Below are 13975 nucleotides of genomic sequence, written 5' to 3' on the forward strand. Positions count from 1 at the left end.
GACTCAGGACTGACGAGGAAAACAGTAAAGCTGAAAAGTAAAACTTGCCAGACCCCAGAATGTTCTAGTACACACAGAGCGTGTGTGCAGAGCATCAGAGGCAGCTGGGGAAAAGCCGCAACTGATGGGGACCCAGGCATTCAGGCTGGGACTCTGAAAATGAAACAATATTGTCCTTGTTCTGAGCCTGTTTCTGGATTCCTCCCATCGATCATCCCCAAACAATTTGAATGGGCTTAACATACTTTGTTGGTGATTATTTGGATGATTTCTATGCATACAAATTAAATAGATTTCTTAGTCCCTTGGAAGGTCGAGGCAAAGAAATCACCCTTAAGGATATCGGAATATAATCAGTCATTGGCCCACGTCTGCCTCCCCTGTGGCGGGTTTGTATGTGTCACCATCCCAAGGAGAGGACAATGTCCTCAAGTGACTCAGTTCTTCAAAAATAACAGGAGATGCAGATCCTAAGAAGGAGAATCTGTACATGTCCCCCCTTGATATTGATTTCAAATTGGGGCAAGGCGAGGGCAGACATTACCTACAAAGCAGGAATCTATCATTCTCGCCGTATTCCATGACCCAGTGGGTGAGAAAAACGCAGAGTCTGTAGCTCTCCTTTGGCTGGTGGGCTGGCTACTAAAGGTAGATCTTTGGGTCGTTTCTCAGCAGGAGCAGGCTGCCTGCTCTCCTTGGACATATTTCTGGGAGCAGGACAATGACTTTTTTTTTTTTTTTTAGGGAGGGAGAGATGGGAGAAGGGGAGAGGGAGAGAGAATCTAAAGCTGGCTCCACACCCAGCGTGGAGCCTGATGCAGGCCTCGATTCCCCAACCCTGAGATCACAACCCGAGCCAAAATCAAGAGTCGGACGCTCAACTGACTGAGCTACCCAGGCGCCCCTGATAGTCTTTATCCTAAACTCCAGAATGATAAAATCATGTGTGTAGGAAAATCTCAAGACACACAAAAAGTAGAGGTGGGTGAGCTATCAGAAAAAAGAGGCATGTTAAGAGAGACCCAAGAAGCAAGCGGGAGGGAAGGAGGAAAAAAAACAAGGCATGAATTAAAACACTCCCATACAAATGTTTTCGCTCTACAAATGTTTCTTTAGAGAAAGTTTTACATGATTATCTGGCTTAGAAAAATAGAAGATCATTTTAACTGAGCATACCATTCAGGCAGGTTTTAGATGAAGAGTAACTGGTTGGGCTGAAGACACTGCCTCTAAGTGTTGATGTTCTGGCAAGTTCCAGGGGGCACCCTGAGGCCTTCTGCTGCCTTTGCCAGATCAACAGGATTTGTACCCTCAACTCTTTATTTTTCCAGGACTGGTACTAACTTCATGCTTATTTGCTGATACATATTTCCAAGGGTATGCACTTCTTGAAGAATCTGACTGGAGAGCTGGGGTGTGTTCATGGGAGCCCACATAGGAAGCAATAAGGAGAGAGGCTGTCCCAGGCACGCACATGATCATCTATAGAGGGGTTGGCAAACTGCTGTGTGGGGGCCAAATCTGGCTCAAGATCTGTTTTTGTAAAGTTTTAGTGGAAGTCAGTCATGCCCATTAGTTTACTTATTGCCGATGACTGCTTCTGCACTACAAAGGCAGAGGTGGATGGTTGCAACAGAGACTGGCCAGCAAAGCCTGACATGCATATGACCTGGCCTTGTAACTGCTGACCTCTCACCTATAGTAACAGTTCATACCCTAGGCGTCCACCTCCCCACCTCTACCCCTATCCAAAGTCACCGTGAACAAACTTGAGAAATTTTAGGAAACATAATTTAGTAAGTTGGAGGGAAGGTACTGACAAGCGGAGACATCTTAAGGAAGCTGCTACTGGAAACAAGGCTTACTGGTCTACCGTGGTATTTCCTCTGAGAACATCTTTGGCATCCATGCTTTGTGATTTTATCTTTAAATTTCATTTTTAAATGATACCGATAAGAAACTCATCTGAAATAACAAGGGTTCTCTTTTTAAGATGCACATAGTTTGCTAAGTGTCACAGAATTATTGGCCACCATTGAGACTGGTTTAATCAGATCGCTTTACCAGCAAACATACTGCTTGGAAGAAATGGAAAAGACTTTGCTTGTTGGATGGCCTTTGTTGTTATTGATGTTGGTAGCGAAAGGGAGGGAAATGATATGGAGAAGAAGGTTAGAGGACGTCTTGGGAGCCTGGAGTCTCCTAGGGGCCGGGGAAACTGTGGGTACCGTCAGTAGGGAAGCTGAGAGCAGTTATGAGGGCACCAGGCTTTAGGAGACCCGTGAAGAGAGGGACTAGCAACTGAGGAGGGGCAGAGCACAGGAAGTTGGAGGTTTTGAAGGTAAACAAAATCCTATTCCAACTATTGCTTAGGATTGGCCCTGCCTTCACAAAAAAAGGTGGGGAGGAAATTCTTCTCATCCTTGTCTACCACCAAGGACCCCTTGATTGCAGAGGCAAGCACTCCACCTGGTAGGCTGGCCTTGCTCCCTTCCTCCACTGACCTGTCAGTCACACTGCCTCCTGCCTTTCCATCTTCATGGCCACCTTCCCTGCAGCACAGGCTCTGGTCACTTCCCAGTGGGGCTATGGCAAAGGCCTCCACACCTGTCTGCCTCCACCACTGCTCTGCTTTTCTTCAGTCTAGTTGTTTCTCTACTTCACTGTCGGAGTAACCTTAAAACAAATACTCTGACTCCATCACTCAACTTGAAAACCATCACTGACTCCAGTATTTGTAAGATAAGTCGAATTCCTTAGTCTGCAACTAAAAGCATGGACTGAACATCTATGATTCATTGACTATTTGTTGATCCTTGAATGGGCTGTAAAATTTCCTTTTTGAGGACCACTGTGCATGTTGTTCTTCTGCTCTAGACTATCACCCATTTCTGTGGGTGTTCCTATGGAAAATCTATGGAATAGTCAAACACCACCCCATCCATTGAGCCCTCCCAGATTCCTGGAAGGAATGAGATGTCCCTCCTCTGTGTCAATATGGCATATGGCTCCTAAGAATTTATTACATGGAAGAGGGGAATATGAAAAGTATAGTAATAACTATAATTCATTATGGAATAAAACAAATCCTGTTAAGAGAGGAAGACTGTGTCTTTATCTCTTTGTGTCCCCCAGAGTTCCCAGCACAGCTCTCAGCAGCATGTGGATGGTAATGTCAGGCTGGCTATAGTCCAGTGTTGGCTCCTTCCAGGACCTGGTTGTGAGCACCTGCAAGGCCACATCACCAACTTCTGTGGTTGTATCCGGTGTCAGAGCAAAGAGTGTCAGGAAGAATTAGAGATGTCCTCAGCTTTTGGAGCTGAGGAGAGGGTGTGTGTGTGTGTGTGTGTGTGTGACATGCAGGCTATCTATCTGTCTCTAGTAGCTTAAAAGATAATTCCACAAATATCTATTAAGTAAATATGTCTGTTACTAGAAGAAATAAGTTGGAATATCCACACAACAGCTTTACCAAAAAATTTTTGAAAACACCTACTCCATTTATAAAATCAGGAAGTGTCTGATTTTAAGTATTATGGTATGAGAAATAGACAAATGAAACTGGCAATCAGAGAGAGACAGAGGCTGGCACTATTAGAAAAGTCTCTTTGAAAGATGAGGGGGGCTTCAAAATCTTGACAGGCACAAGTAGAAGGAAGGATATTTCAAGTGAAGGTATAAGAGAAAGAACCAGAAGGGAGTGGCATGGTTTTCTTTTTCTGCAAATGTCATTTACTAAGACCAGCCAGTGCTTACATAAAAAGCTAGGCAAGCAATAACAAGCAAACAAACAGCAAACAAAAAGCTAGGCAAGCAAACAACAATAACAATAGGGTTGGGGAGAACTCTATTTAAACAAACCTATTTCTTTGAGAAATGTCTGCCCTGGATTCCACAACGGAAGTTCTGATCTCTTATATTTTGCTTTGTTTGTATTTCCAGGCTCTGGACTACTGTTTTGCATAAGATGTAGTGAAAAAGAGAAAAACACCCCCAAAACTCCAACTTTTCCATTGCTCACGAAGTCTTCAAGTGAGGTGTGTTTTTTTCCTAGCATACATTGCCTATTTGTCTAATTCATCTATGCACTGTCAAAGTGGTTTTGTCATTTTCCTAAAAAAATCAACACAATAACTGGAATTAAAACTAAGTGGGGATATCCTGTTTCTCTTAAGAGAGTAAGAATCTGACTGTATCAGCACGATCTCCATTTACAGTCTCAAAAGACATATACATCTCAAGGATTTCTGCTAACTTCAAGACTGATTGAAGCTCATAAACAAATAAGATAGATTTCCTAAGCTATACGGTGCACAAATGGGTCACATCATCCCGTTTTTTCCTCCTGTGCAGTTGCCATCATTTTGGCTAGGGCAGAAAAATGTTTTCATTTCAGTTTCATTTCTGAACTGCCTACTTTCCTCAAGTCTTAATATATCTGTCTTTACATTTCAATGTGTGGATCACAGATTTAAACTCCCAAAGGACACAGAAAACTAAATTATTAGGGGTGATGTTTATAAGAGGGAAATTTGTAATAGGGGGCAGGGCTGAAAGGCATCTTGGAATATGGTAATGGAATGCATACATGAAGACAGGAACCGACTTAACCTGAAGTCATAAAGTCACGTCATGACTTCTATGGTGTTATTTTCACAAAAGAAATGAGAGAGCAAAGAAATAGGATTACATGCTCTAGTAGACCTTATTTTATTTTCACTGAAATTTGAAGGAATTTTTCAAATTCAGAAGGCGATAATAAAGTCAACTGCCTACTAAGGGGATTTCTTGAACTGTATTTCACAAGGTTCCAGGCTGGAATGTCAGCCTTTGTGGATGGTGTAGCCACCAAGCACTCCCAACACAGAGTCATAAATTATAACCCCATGCTACTGCACTAACGTGTACATACACTGTAAAACCCCAAACAATCTAAAATGAAATAAAATCTATACAAGTTCTCCTATTTTCCACGCATGCTCCACGGGACAGTCTGGTATCCCTCCACTGGCTGTGTTCACCCCACAGTTGAGACCGCTGTGTGGAGAGTGTAGACACAGTATTTGCTTTTTTAAATGCAAATCACTTGAGTTGTTTACTTCCTTGAGAAGTGCAAACTGCTCATTTGAAAATGCAGCACAGAGCCAGGTAACGAGTTGGAACAGGCCCCAGAAAATGTGCCACGGGACTCAACCTAATGCAAACCTCAGCAGTTTTCTGGGCCATTTATCCAGGCCGAATAATTACTCTTATCTTACCTTCCCCCCCACCCATTTAAGTAATCACTTCATCTCCTTAAGTACGAAACCAAACCAAACAAAAACCACCCCCAAATTTAAATCTCATTTTCCTAGACCAGCAATAACTGCAGGCCTTGTCTTATCTTGTTCTGGCAATTCCGCACCCTGCGCTGAGCTTCACGCAGCCTCTTACACGTGGCCCGAGCCAGCTGATGTCTGGCTTACAGAGCATCTAGGTGAGCGGAGACCTGCATGGGAAAGTCTTGGACTCTGAGGGGAAAGAGAGGGTAGTTCACCATCCGGGACCGTGGAATGGAAAATGTACAACTCGGGGAACTGTGGGTCAGTATGTGCATCACTGCCTGCTTTGGGTTGGTGCCGGGAACAGTAGTCTGTGTACCAGGAACTGGTTGGCATCCACAAAGGCAATGAGAAGAACTATGAGATACACGCAAGTCTCTGCTCACAGAGGATCCCGAGTGGGCTGGGGGAGTCTGTGTTTCCAAGTTTCCCACGAGCACCTCAAACATGTGGCCTCATTCCCTCATCCCAAACTATGGAAAGGAGGGAGGAAGTTGGGGGCCTAAAAGGTCCACTTATCGCAAAGCCACGGACGGACAGGTACGGAGGCTCATCCAGCTCCCAGCCAGGAGACTCAGGAGCCCTGCCACGAAGCAGCTGGTCCTAGAGACTGCCACATGGCCAACAAAGGGTGTAGTTGAACCTGCTGCTTCTGACAGCAGTCAACTTCTCCCCAAAATTTGCTTTTCAACATCTGGGTGAGTATCAGAATCACCTGGGAAGCTTCTGAAAATTAATTCCTAGGCCCTACCCCACTCCAACCAGGACCCCGAAGATCTGAGGACCAGCTGAAACCATGCCCTCCCTGTGCACTGTAGACACAGAGAAGAGTGCAGAGCTACCTGTGCACAAGGATGCATCTGCAACACACAGTCATTCCCCCGGCACATTTGAGAAGTGCTGTGAACACCTTTTTGAAGACATTCACCTTTTCTTTCCCGGCCTTTTTGCTTTTGCTTTTCCCTCATAGCTGCCCTGAGCCATAAGCATGACTCGTCTTGGGGGGACAAGCAGAGCTAAGTAGCCTTCTCTCTCACCTATTTCTAGCTTATAAAAGGCAAGGTTGGGGCCAGCTGATCCCCTAGGTTCCTTGTAGCTCAGACACTTCGCAGTTCTATTTATCAGAATCCCCATCTTTGAGACTCTCCTTTCCATGATCTTTTCCCTGGTACCTTTTTGACTCGTCTCTTTTCACTTACGGTCCACATACTACTTCACCAACTCCCTTGGAATGTTTAATCTTTTGTTGTTGCTTTTGATTTGTTAAAAAAAAAATCAAGTCCTAAATTCCATCTTTAGCCTGTAGCTTTCCTACCTTAACCGAACAAAAAGTAAAGAGATCTACTCATTTGTTAATGAGGCACTACCATGAATGTCCTATTTTAAGGAAGGGTATGCTGTGTTTTCCCAATGCTATATGTAGAAAAATGATTTCTCTATCATCAATATTCCTATGCCAGGTGGAAAATCCAGAAGGAAGAGGCAGACGATAGACTTCCTAGTTTGCAGACACCAACAATGAGTGCCATGCCCATTTTAAATTCATGGTGGGCTGGTGAAGGCGGGCAAGTCAGTGGGAGATGATCAAACATGATGAGGGGGGAACGTCAACTGTCCAACTGTCCCAGCATCCTTCCACCCCATACATACACGCATACTGAGAGCCAACAGTGAACCCTTGGTATACATGGGGAAGCAAACCTGACATGGGTCCTGCCCACTTGGGTCCTCTACTAGTGGGGGAGGATGACATTAAGCAAGCCTGCACATGCATCTATGCATCATTATAATCTGCGTTAAGGACCGTGAAGGAAAATACAGGGCATGTTACATGCTAGGCATCCAGGCATGAAGGATATGTGTATCTGGGAAGACTTCCTAGGAGAAGTGAGTCCTGAAGTTAGATGAGTAGGAAGAGGAAGCCCAGAAAGAAGGGAAGACCATGTCTGACGCAGGGGAGTGCGCCATGTCTAAGCAGTTGCTGCAATTGCCATGTACTCAGAGGCACCCTGAGGTGTGTAGCCCAGCCCACTGCACCTGGGCGAGCAGCCTGTAACACCCTCTCATTGAGACTTTAGGGAAAGAACATCTGCCCCCCTTGCAAAAAGTACAGTGTGCCCTGTGTCAGTCCCTGTGCATTAACAGTTTCATTCTGTGAAGATCTGAGTTCCAGTCAGTTATGGGGTCTTCCCATTTTAATACTAGTTGCAAGTTTACATACTTGGTGCTCATTGTTCTTTGCATAAGGCTCTGATTTGATTCACCAGAAAAAAAAAAATCTAGCTTAGGCACAAAACAAGAGACTGTTTCCCACCTAGGGCAGCTCGACTCAACCAGAAACGGTACTTCTAGACACGGCAATGCAAGTCCTCCGCACCCAGACACTCTGGAAACTAAGGGCCGACACTATCAGTTACTCAATCCAAACAAAGCCCAAGAGCTCCTTTCCTTTCTTTCCATATGTAGATTAATACCCATCCCTGAAGATGCTAACTCTTCCAGAAGACTGGAATTCAGGTTCTCCGTCCTCATGACTATCCCACCACCAAAGAATCAAACACCAATATCACTTACAGAACCGTTAAGATCCAGTTTGGCGCTTCTTTCCTTTTGAAAGATGAGATCCTTTATTCCTTCTTAAACCCTAATCACCCAGAAGTTCTCTAAGATTTTCCCGAACTGGTGATTCCAGAAATGTTAGAACTGATTCCCTTGATGTCAAAGGAAGCCGGATACAGGCCTGCTGACTGATGTGCTAAACAAACTCTTCCGAGCTGAGCCTTGACAATTGCAGGTTTGGCAAGACAATCATTACTTCCAGTTTTGTTTTTGTTAAAATAGAAAAAGGCTCCCCAACACTTAAGAGGTATCACCCAGTCCATCATGCCCTGTTATATTAAAACTCTTCTTCCTCTCTTCATTTTAAAAGAGAGGAGCCACTTTCTCAGGAGGCTAGATTTTTTTCCCCCTGAAAAATCTAATTTTTAAAAAAGATGAGCTATGATTATTTACACTTGAGAAAGGATACACGTTTTTTGGAATAGCCAATAACAACACAGTTACCACTCCTTTTATTGGCGGGCTCTGAAGTTCTCAAATGTTAGCCTGTGTCCAAATCACCTGGAAAGCTTGTTAAATGACGCTGGCTGCCAACCTCAGAGTTTTTGACTTGCAGGTTGAGGGTGGGACCTGAGGATCCGTGGTTCTAACACATTTCCAGGTGATGCTGCTGCTGCTGGTCCGGGGACCACACCTGGAGAACCATTGCTCCAGAGACAGCTTTATGATCAAGAAATATGTACTGAGGGGCACCTCAGTGGCTCAGTTGGTTAAACGTCTGACTCTTGATTTTGGCTCAGGTGGTGATCTCAGGATCATGAGATCGAGCCCTGTGTTGGGCTCTGCACTGCTTGAGATTCCCTCTCTTCCTCTGCCCCTCTCCCCTCAGCCCTGCTCACATGCGCACACGCACTCTCTGTCCCCCCCCCAAAAGAGAAATATGTACTGAGTAAGTATTGAACACAAGGTACTCCAGTGGGTACTGGGAGCCTAAATAGATATGCCTGGCTTCAAAAGTTTACAAAGTTTGAGTATTTTCTTTCTTCCCCCAAAGAGATAAGCAGCTACCCGTAAATGGAGAACAGCACAGGCTTAAATGCCCAGGGAGCAGTGATCAACAGATTCGGGAGAGAGCACGATGTTGGTAAATGTTTTGAGCAGAGGGCGGCCTTGGAGATAACTCTGAACTTGATCTGGTCCTTGAGAGGAAGGTTAGTGCTTAGATAACCAGAGATGAGACACACACGTAATGCCTCAAAGCAAAGCATCTCAGTTCCTTTTAACACCAACTCTCCTTTCTATGGGGACGTTGGCAGGCAGCAGAGGAATTACAACTCGTGTCCTCCGCAGGCTTGCACACTCAGCAGCGCAACGTCATCTTGGTTCCAAGTGTGCAAAACCTGCAACTGAGTTGAGACTCCCTCAACTGGCCACAAGGGCCAGAAAGGAATTACTCTTCCCGATTCTCCTATCAGCAGCAAGACCAGATCTTGCAGCACTGTGATACCCCACAGCGTGATACCCTCAGTGGTGGAAGAGGCAGGGGCCAATTCCTCTTAAGAGTGGATGGAGGAGGGCTCAGCAGGGGGCAAGAGGAGTGAAGCACAAGTATCAGAGGCTCGTGGACCCAGGCTTGTACCTCAAGGACAGAAGAGGACCAGGTGAGCACCAAGAGACAGATCAGAAGTGGTCAAGGAATGGCAAGACAGCACAGGAGAATCCTTCCTCTTTTCAACCTCCTATTAATCCCAGACACGCTACCATCCTAGGGTGACAGAGATGCTTAAGACATCATGGTCTTTGCCCTTGAAATGTTCATGTCTAATGAGGAAGACAGAATAAAAAGATAAATTATGAAAACAAGATGGTAAGCACTATGGCAGAAGTCTATTCAAGTGCAGAGCGCAGACCAAATAACTCTGGGGGGCTCAGGGAAAGCTTTACTTATGGGGAGGAGTAACATTTGGGCTGGGCTGACAAGTATCTTCCAAGTTGAAAGAGCAGGTACAAAGGCACAAAGTAGTGGAGAGTTCTGGAACACCTGGGGAACATGGATCTCACAGTGCTAGGGGAGGGCTGTGTGTGTGTGTGTGTGTGTGTGTGTGTGTGTGTAGGGCTGCTGGGAGCATGTACAGACGTCTGTGCAGGCAGGCTGGAGTTTATGCATTCCATGTTAAGGAGTTGGGATTTTAACCTCAGTGTGATTGAGAGTCAGTGAATAATTTTATACCATTAAGCAACATGGCCAGATACTAATTTACAAATTGTCATTGCAGAGCAGAAGACAAAGTGGAGAAGACAGACTTGAGAAAGAATGGCCAGTCACGTGGACCAGGACCACAGCCGGCACAGCGGAAGCGGCAGTCTCCCGTACTGGCTGTGGTGGGGGGGCGGTGAGAAGTGGATGGTGGAGATGGAGCCCTGTCACAGAAGCCAGACCCTTCTGAGATGGATGACAATTATGCAAATGAGCATGGAATTTCACTGTCCTGCTCCTACTCCCTTTTTTCTGCCTCCACTACTCAAATTTGATGTTCACCATATGGTTTTATTCCAAGCACGGCTGGACCTTTCTGAAAGGAAAATCTCCTTGCTGTCTATTGCAGCCATGAAAAATAAATCCTAAGGATGCTCATCACAGGTCCTCAGCCTTTGTATTGTGTTTGCTCAGCTAAGTGCTTGGAGCACACTGTGACTTACAGGTGCAAAAATAGTCAATGTCTGAGTGGAGTTTGGCAGCAGGTTTAATTATTATCACCTGTGAAATAAAAGGCTTTGTAACTTGATTAAACAGTACCAGGTTTCTTTCATTTAAATGGTTCATTAGTATTTAAAATATGATGAAGCAGAGTCCTGGACTATAAACATAGAACTGAAAAAGAGAATTCCCTTCCCCCCCCCTCAGTAGTTCAGTACCTTTATAAGGCAGAGCAAGGCAGACCCTGGGCACATTGTGAAATCCAGAAAATACTTCGTGCCAGCCGCCTACTTGCTGGTCCTTCAGGGCTCTGTCTCGGGCTCCGTTCTCCTGGGTGAAACCAGAGCTCAAGAGGATGGTGACACATGATTGGTGCTGAGGCATTACTGGGGAGCCAGGGAGAAACCCAGGTGTTCCCCCCTCCGGGAGGGCTTTGCAAGGAAGGCAGAGCAGAAGGTGAAGTGGGTGAGGTGGTGTCGAGGCTCAGAGAAGGGAGAACGGTCAAAGCAGGACTGGTTTGGGTTTCGCATGGATAATGGATTTGGGATTTGTCTATGAAAGCCTGGCGTGACATGACGGAGATCCCCTACCATACGGCACTGAGACGTGCACTTGTAGGGAATTAGTGCTGAGTTTCCCAGATAAATCACGTTCTCACATAAGGCATTGTCATGCTTTTGGCAGAACTACAATGAACATATAAAACAATATATGATTAATTGGTAAACTTTTTTTTTTTTTTAAGATAATGTTATTGGTGATGATGGGAACTGGCCACTGCTAGATCTCTAAATTAGTAATAAATAACCTCTCTGGAGAAAACCTTTGACTAAGCAATTCTGCTTCAAGCTATTTAAGGAAATAAAATAAAAAAAACATGCAGAGAGGTACATGAATGAAGATATTCTGTACAGCATTCTTTATAACTTTGAAAAAATCAGATATACATGTGATTGATGAAAATGGAATTTCTGGTAGAAAACTGGTGAAATAAGCTATGGCACTTCTATGTTATGGAATATTAGCAATTATAAATCATGCTTCAGGAGCCCCTTTAATGACATGGGGGAAATGTTCATGACTATATCACTGAAATCATACCAAGTTTCAAAAGTAAATATAAGATCAATTAAAAATACACGTGTGCTGGGGCGCCCGGGTGGTGCAGTTGTTTAAGTGTCTGACTCTTGGTTTCGGCTCAGGTTGTGATTTCGGGGTTGTGGGATTGAACCCTGTGTTGGGCTCCACACTCAGTGTGGTCCACTTAAGACTCCCTCTCCCCCTCTCCCCCTCTGCCCCTCCCCATCCCCCTGCCCCCCGTACACACACGCTCTTTCTCTCACAAATAAATCTTAAAAAAATATGTGTGTTTATCTACTGATTTAATGCAATCCCTTTCAAAATATTGACAGCATTTTTCACAGAACTTGAACAAATAATCCCAAAACCTGCATGGAGCCACGAAAGACTCCGAATAGCCAAAGCAACCTTGAAAAAGAAGAAAAAAGCTGGAGGTATCACAATCCCAGATTTCAAGACATACTACAAAGCTGTAGTGATCCAAATAGTATGGTGCTGGCACAAAAACAGACACATAGATCAATGGAACAGAATAGAAAATCCAGAGCCAAACCCATGACTATATGGTCAATTAATCAATGACAAAGGAGGCCGGGATAGGCAAGGGGGAAAAGACAGTCTCTTCAACAAACGGCGTTGGGAAACTGGACAGCCACATGCAGAAGGATGAACCTGGACCACTGTCTGACACCTTAAACACACACACACACACACACACACACACACACACACACACACACACAAAATTTGTGGTTAAAGACTTAAATGTGAGACCTGAAACCATAAAAATCTGAAAGAGAACATAGACAGTAATTTCTCTGACATCAGTCATAGCAACATTTTTCTAGACATGTCTCCTCAGGCAAGGGAAACAAAAGCAAAAATGAACTGCTGGGACTTCATCAAAATAAAAAGCTTCTGCACAGCAAAGGAAACACCTAGCAAAACTAAAAGACAACCTACTGAGTGGGAGAAGATATTTGCAGATGACACTCAGGCTGCTTTCATTATTTGGCTGTGGTAAATAATGCTGCAATAAACATAACGGTGCATATATTTTTTCAAATTAGTGTTTTTGTATTCTTTGGGTAAATACCCAGTAGTGGAATTATGAATTATATGGTAGCTCTATTTTTAACCTTTTGAGGAACAGCTATACTGTTTTCCAGAGTGGCTGCACAGTTTGCATTCCCATCAACAGTGCACGAGGGTTCCTTTTTCCCCACATCCTCACCAACACTTGCTATTTCTTGTGTTGTTGATTTCAGCCATTCTGACAGGTGTGAGGTGATACCTCATTGTGGTTTTGATTTGTATTTCCCTGATGATGAGTGATGTTGAGCATCTTTTCATGTATCTGTTGGCCACCTGGATGTCTTCTTTGGAGAAATGTCAGTTCATGTCTTCTGCCCATTTTTAAATTAGATTACTTGTTGTTTTGGTGTTGAGTTGTGTAAGTTCATTAAATATTTTGGACACTAACCCTTTATTGGATAAGTCATCTGCAAAGAGGTGGCAGGGAGGAGACACTAGATACACAGGCCTGTCCAAGGCTTATTCAAGGACCACCCCTGTAGGCTACGGGGGCTAGAATGTGGATAGTAATCCAAAGGCCCTCTGAGGCTGCCATGCTGTGGTCAGTTGTGGGCCTTGGAGTAACCGTAATTTTTATGGTGGATAAATCCAGTTAGATTTAGGTGTCATTTTCATTAGCATTCAATGAATGCTTATTCTGTTGTTTGTTTTAAAATTCATTTTGATATTTATAACTCAGCACCAGATGTAGTGGCTAAACTCTAGGGATTCATTGGGAACCCAATCCAGTCATCACATTACCTCATGGAGTGTAGAGTTGGACAGGGGAAACAGATCTTAATCAAATAATCACAAATTCAGATGTGACAAGCGGTTCACATGAGAGCCACAGAGTCATGCTATGAGGGCTAAGAGATTTAGTATACGTGGGTGTATTCAGGAAAACTTTCTCTGAGGCAGTAACCCTATGGCATCCCAAAGATGAATAGGAGTCATCTTATTCAGGCAGAGGATTCCAGAGAGAGAGAGAGAGAGAGAGAGAGAGAGAGAGAGAGAGAGAGAGAAAGAGAGAAAGAGGGAGAGAGAGAATAGCATTTGCAAAGGTCCTGTGGCACAAAAAGATGCAGTCATCTTGAGGGACTACAGGAAGGGTGGTGTGGTGGTTGCTTATGAGGAATGACGAACTCGGTGAGAAGTAAGGTTCGAGAAGTAAGTAGGAGTCAGAGAAGCAGTGTAGGCCACGAAAATTAGCTTCGTCTCTGCCCTTACTAAACATAAAAAT

At 44.3% G+C, this 13975-nt stretch overlaps 1 protein-coding gene across 5 annotated transcripts in view; it reads right to left on the reverse strand.

The window, feature by feature from the left end:
• The window catches only part of PDZD2 (PDZ domain containing 2), a 339767-nt gene that overhangs the window by 52124 nt on the left and 273668 nt on the right, over positions 1-13975 (reverse strand). The window lies entirely within an intron of this gene.

This window comes from Callorhinus ursinus, unplaced genomic scaffold (assembly GCF_003265705.2).
Source record: "Callorhinus ursinus isolate GAN/ISIS: 27379988/994484 unplaced genomic scaffold, GSC_fseal_2.0 scaffold3, whole genome shotgun sequence".
In the NCBI taxonomy this organism is placed as follows: domain Eukaryota; kingdom Metazoa; phylum Chordata; class Mammalia; order Carnivora; family Otariidae; genus Callorhinus; species Callorhinus ursinus.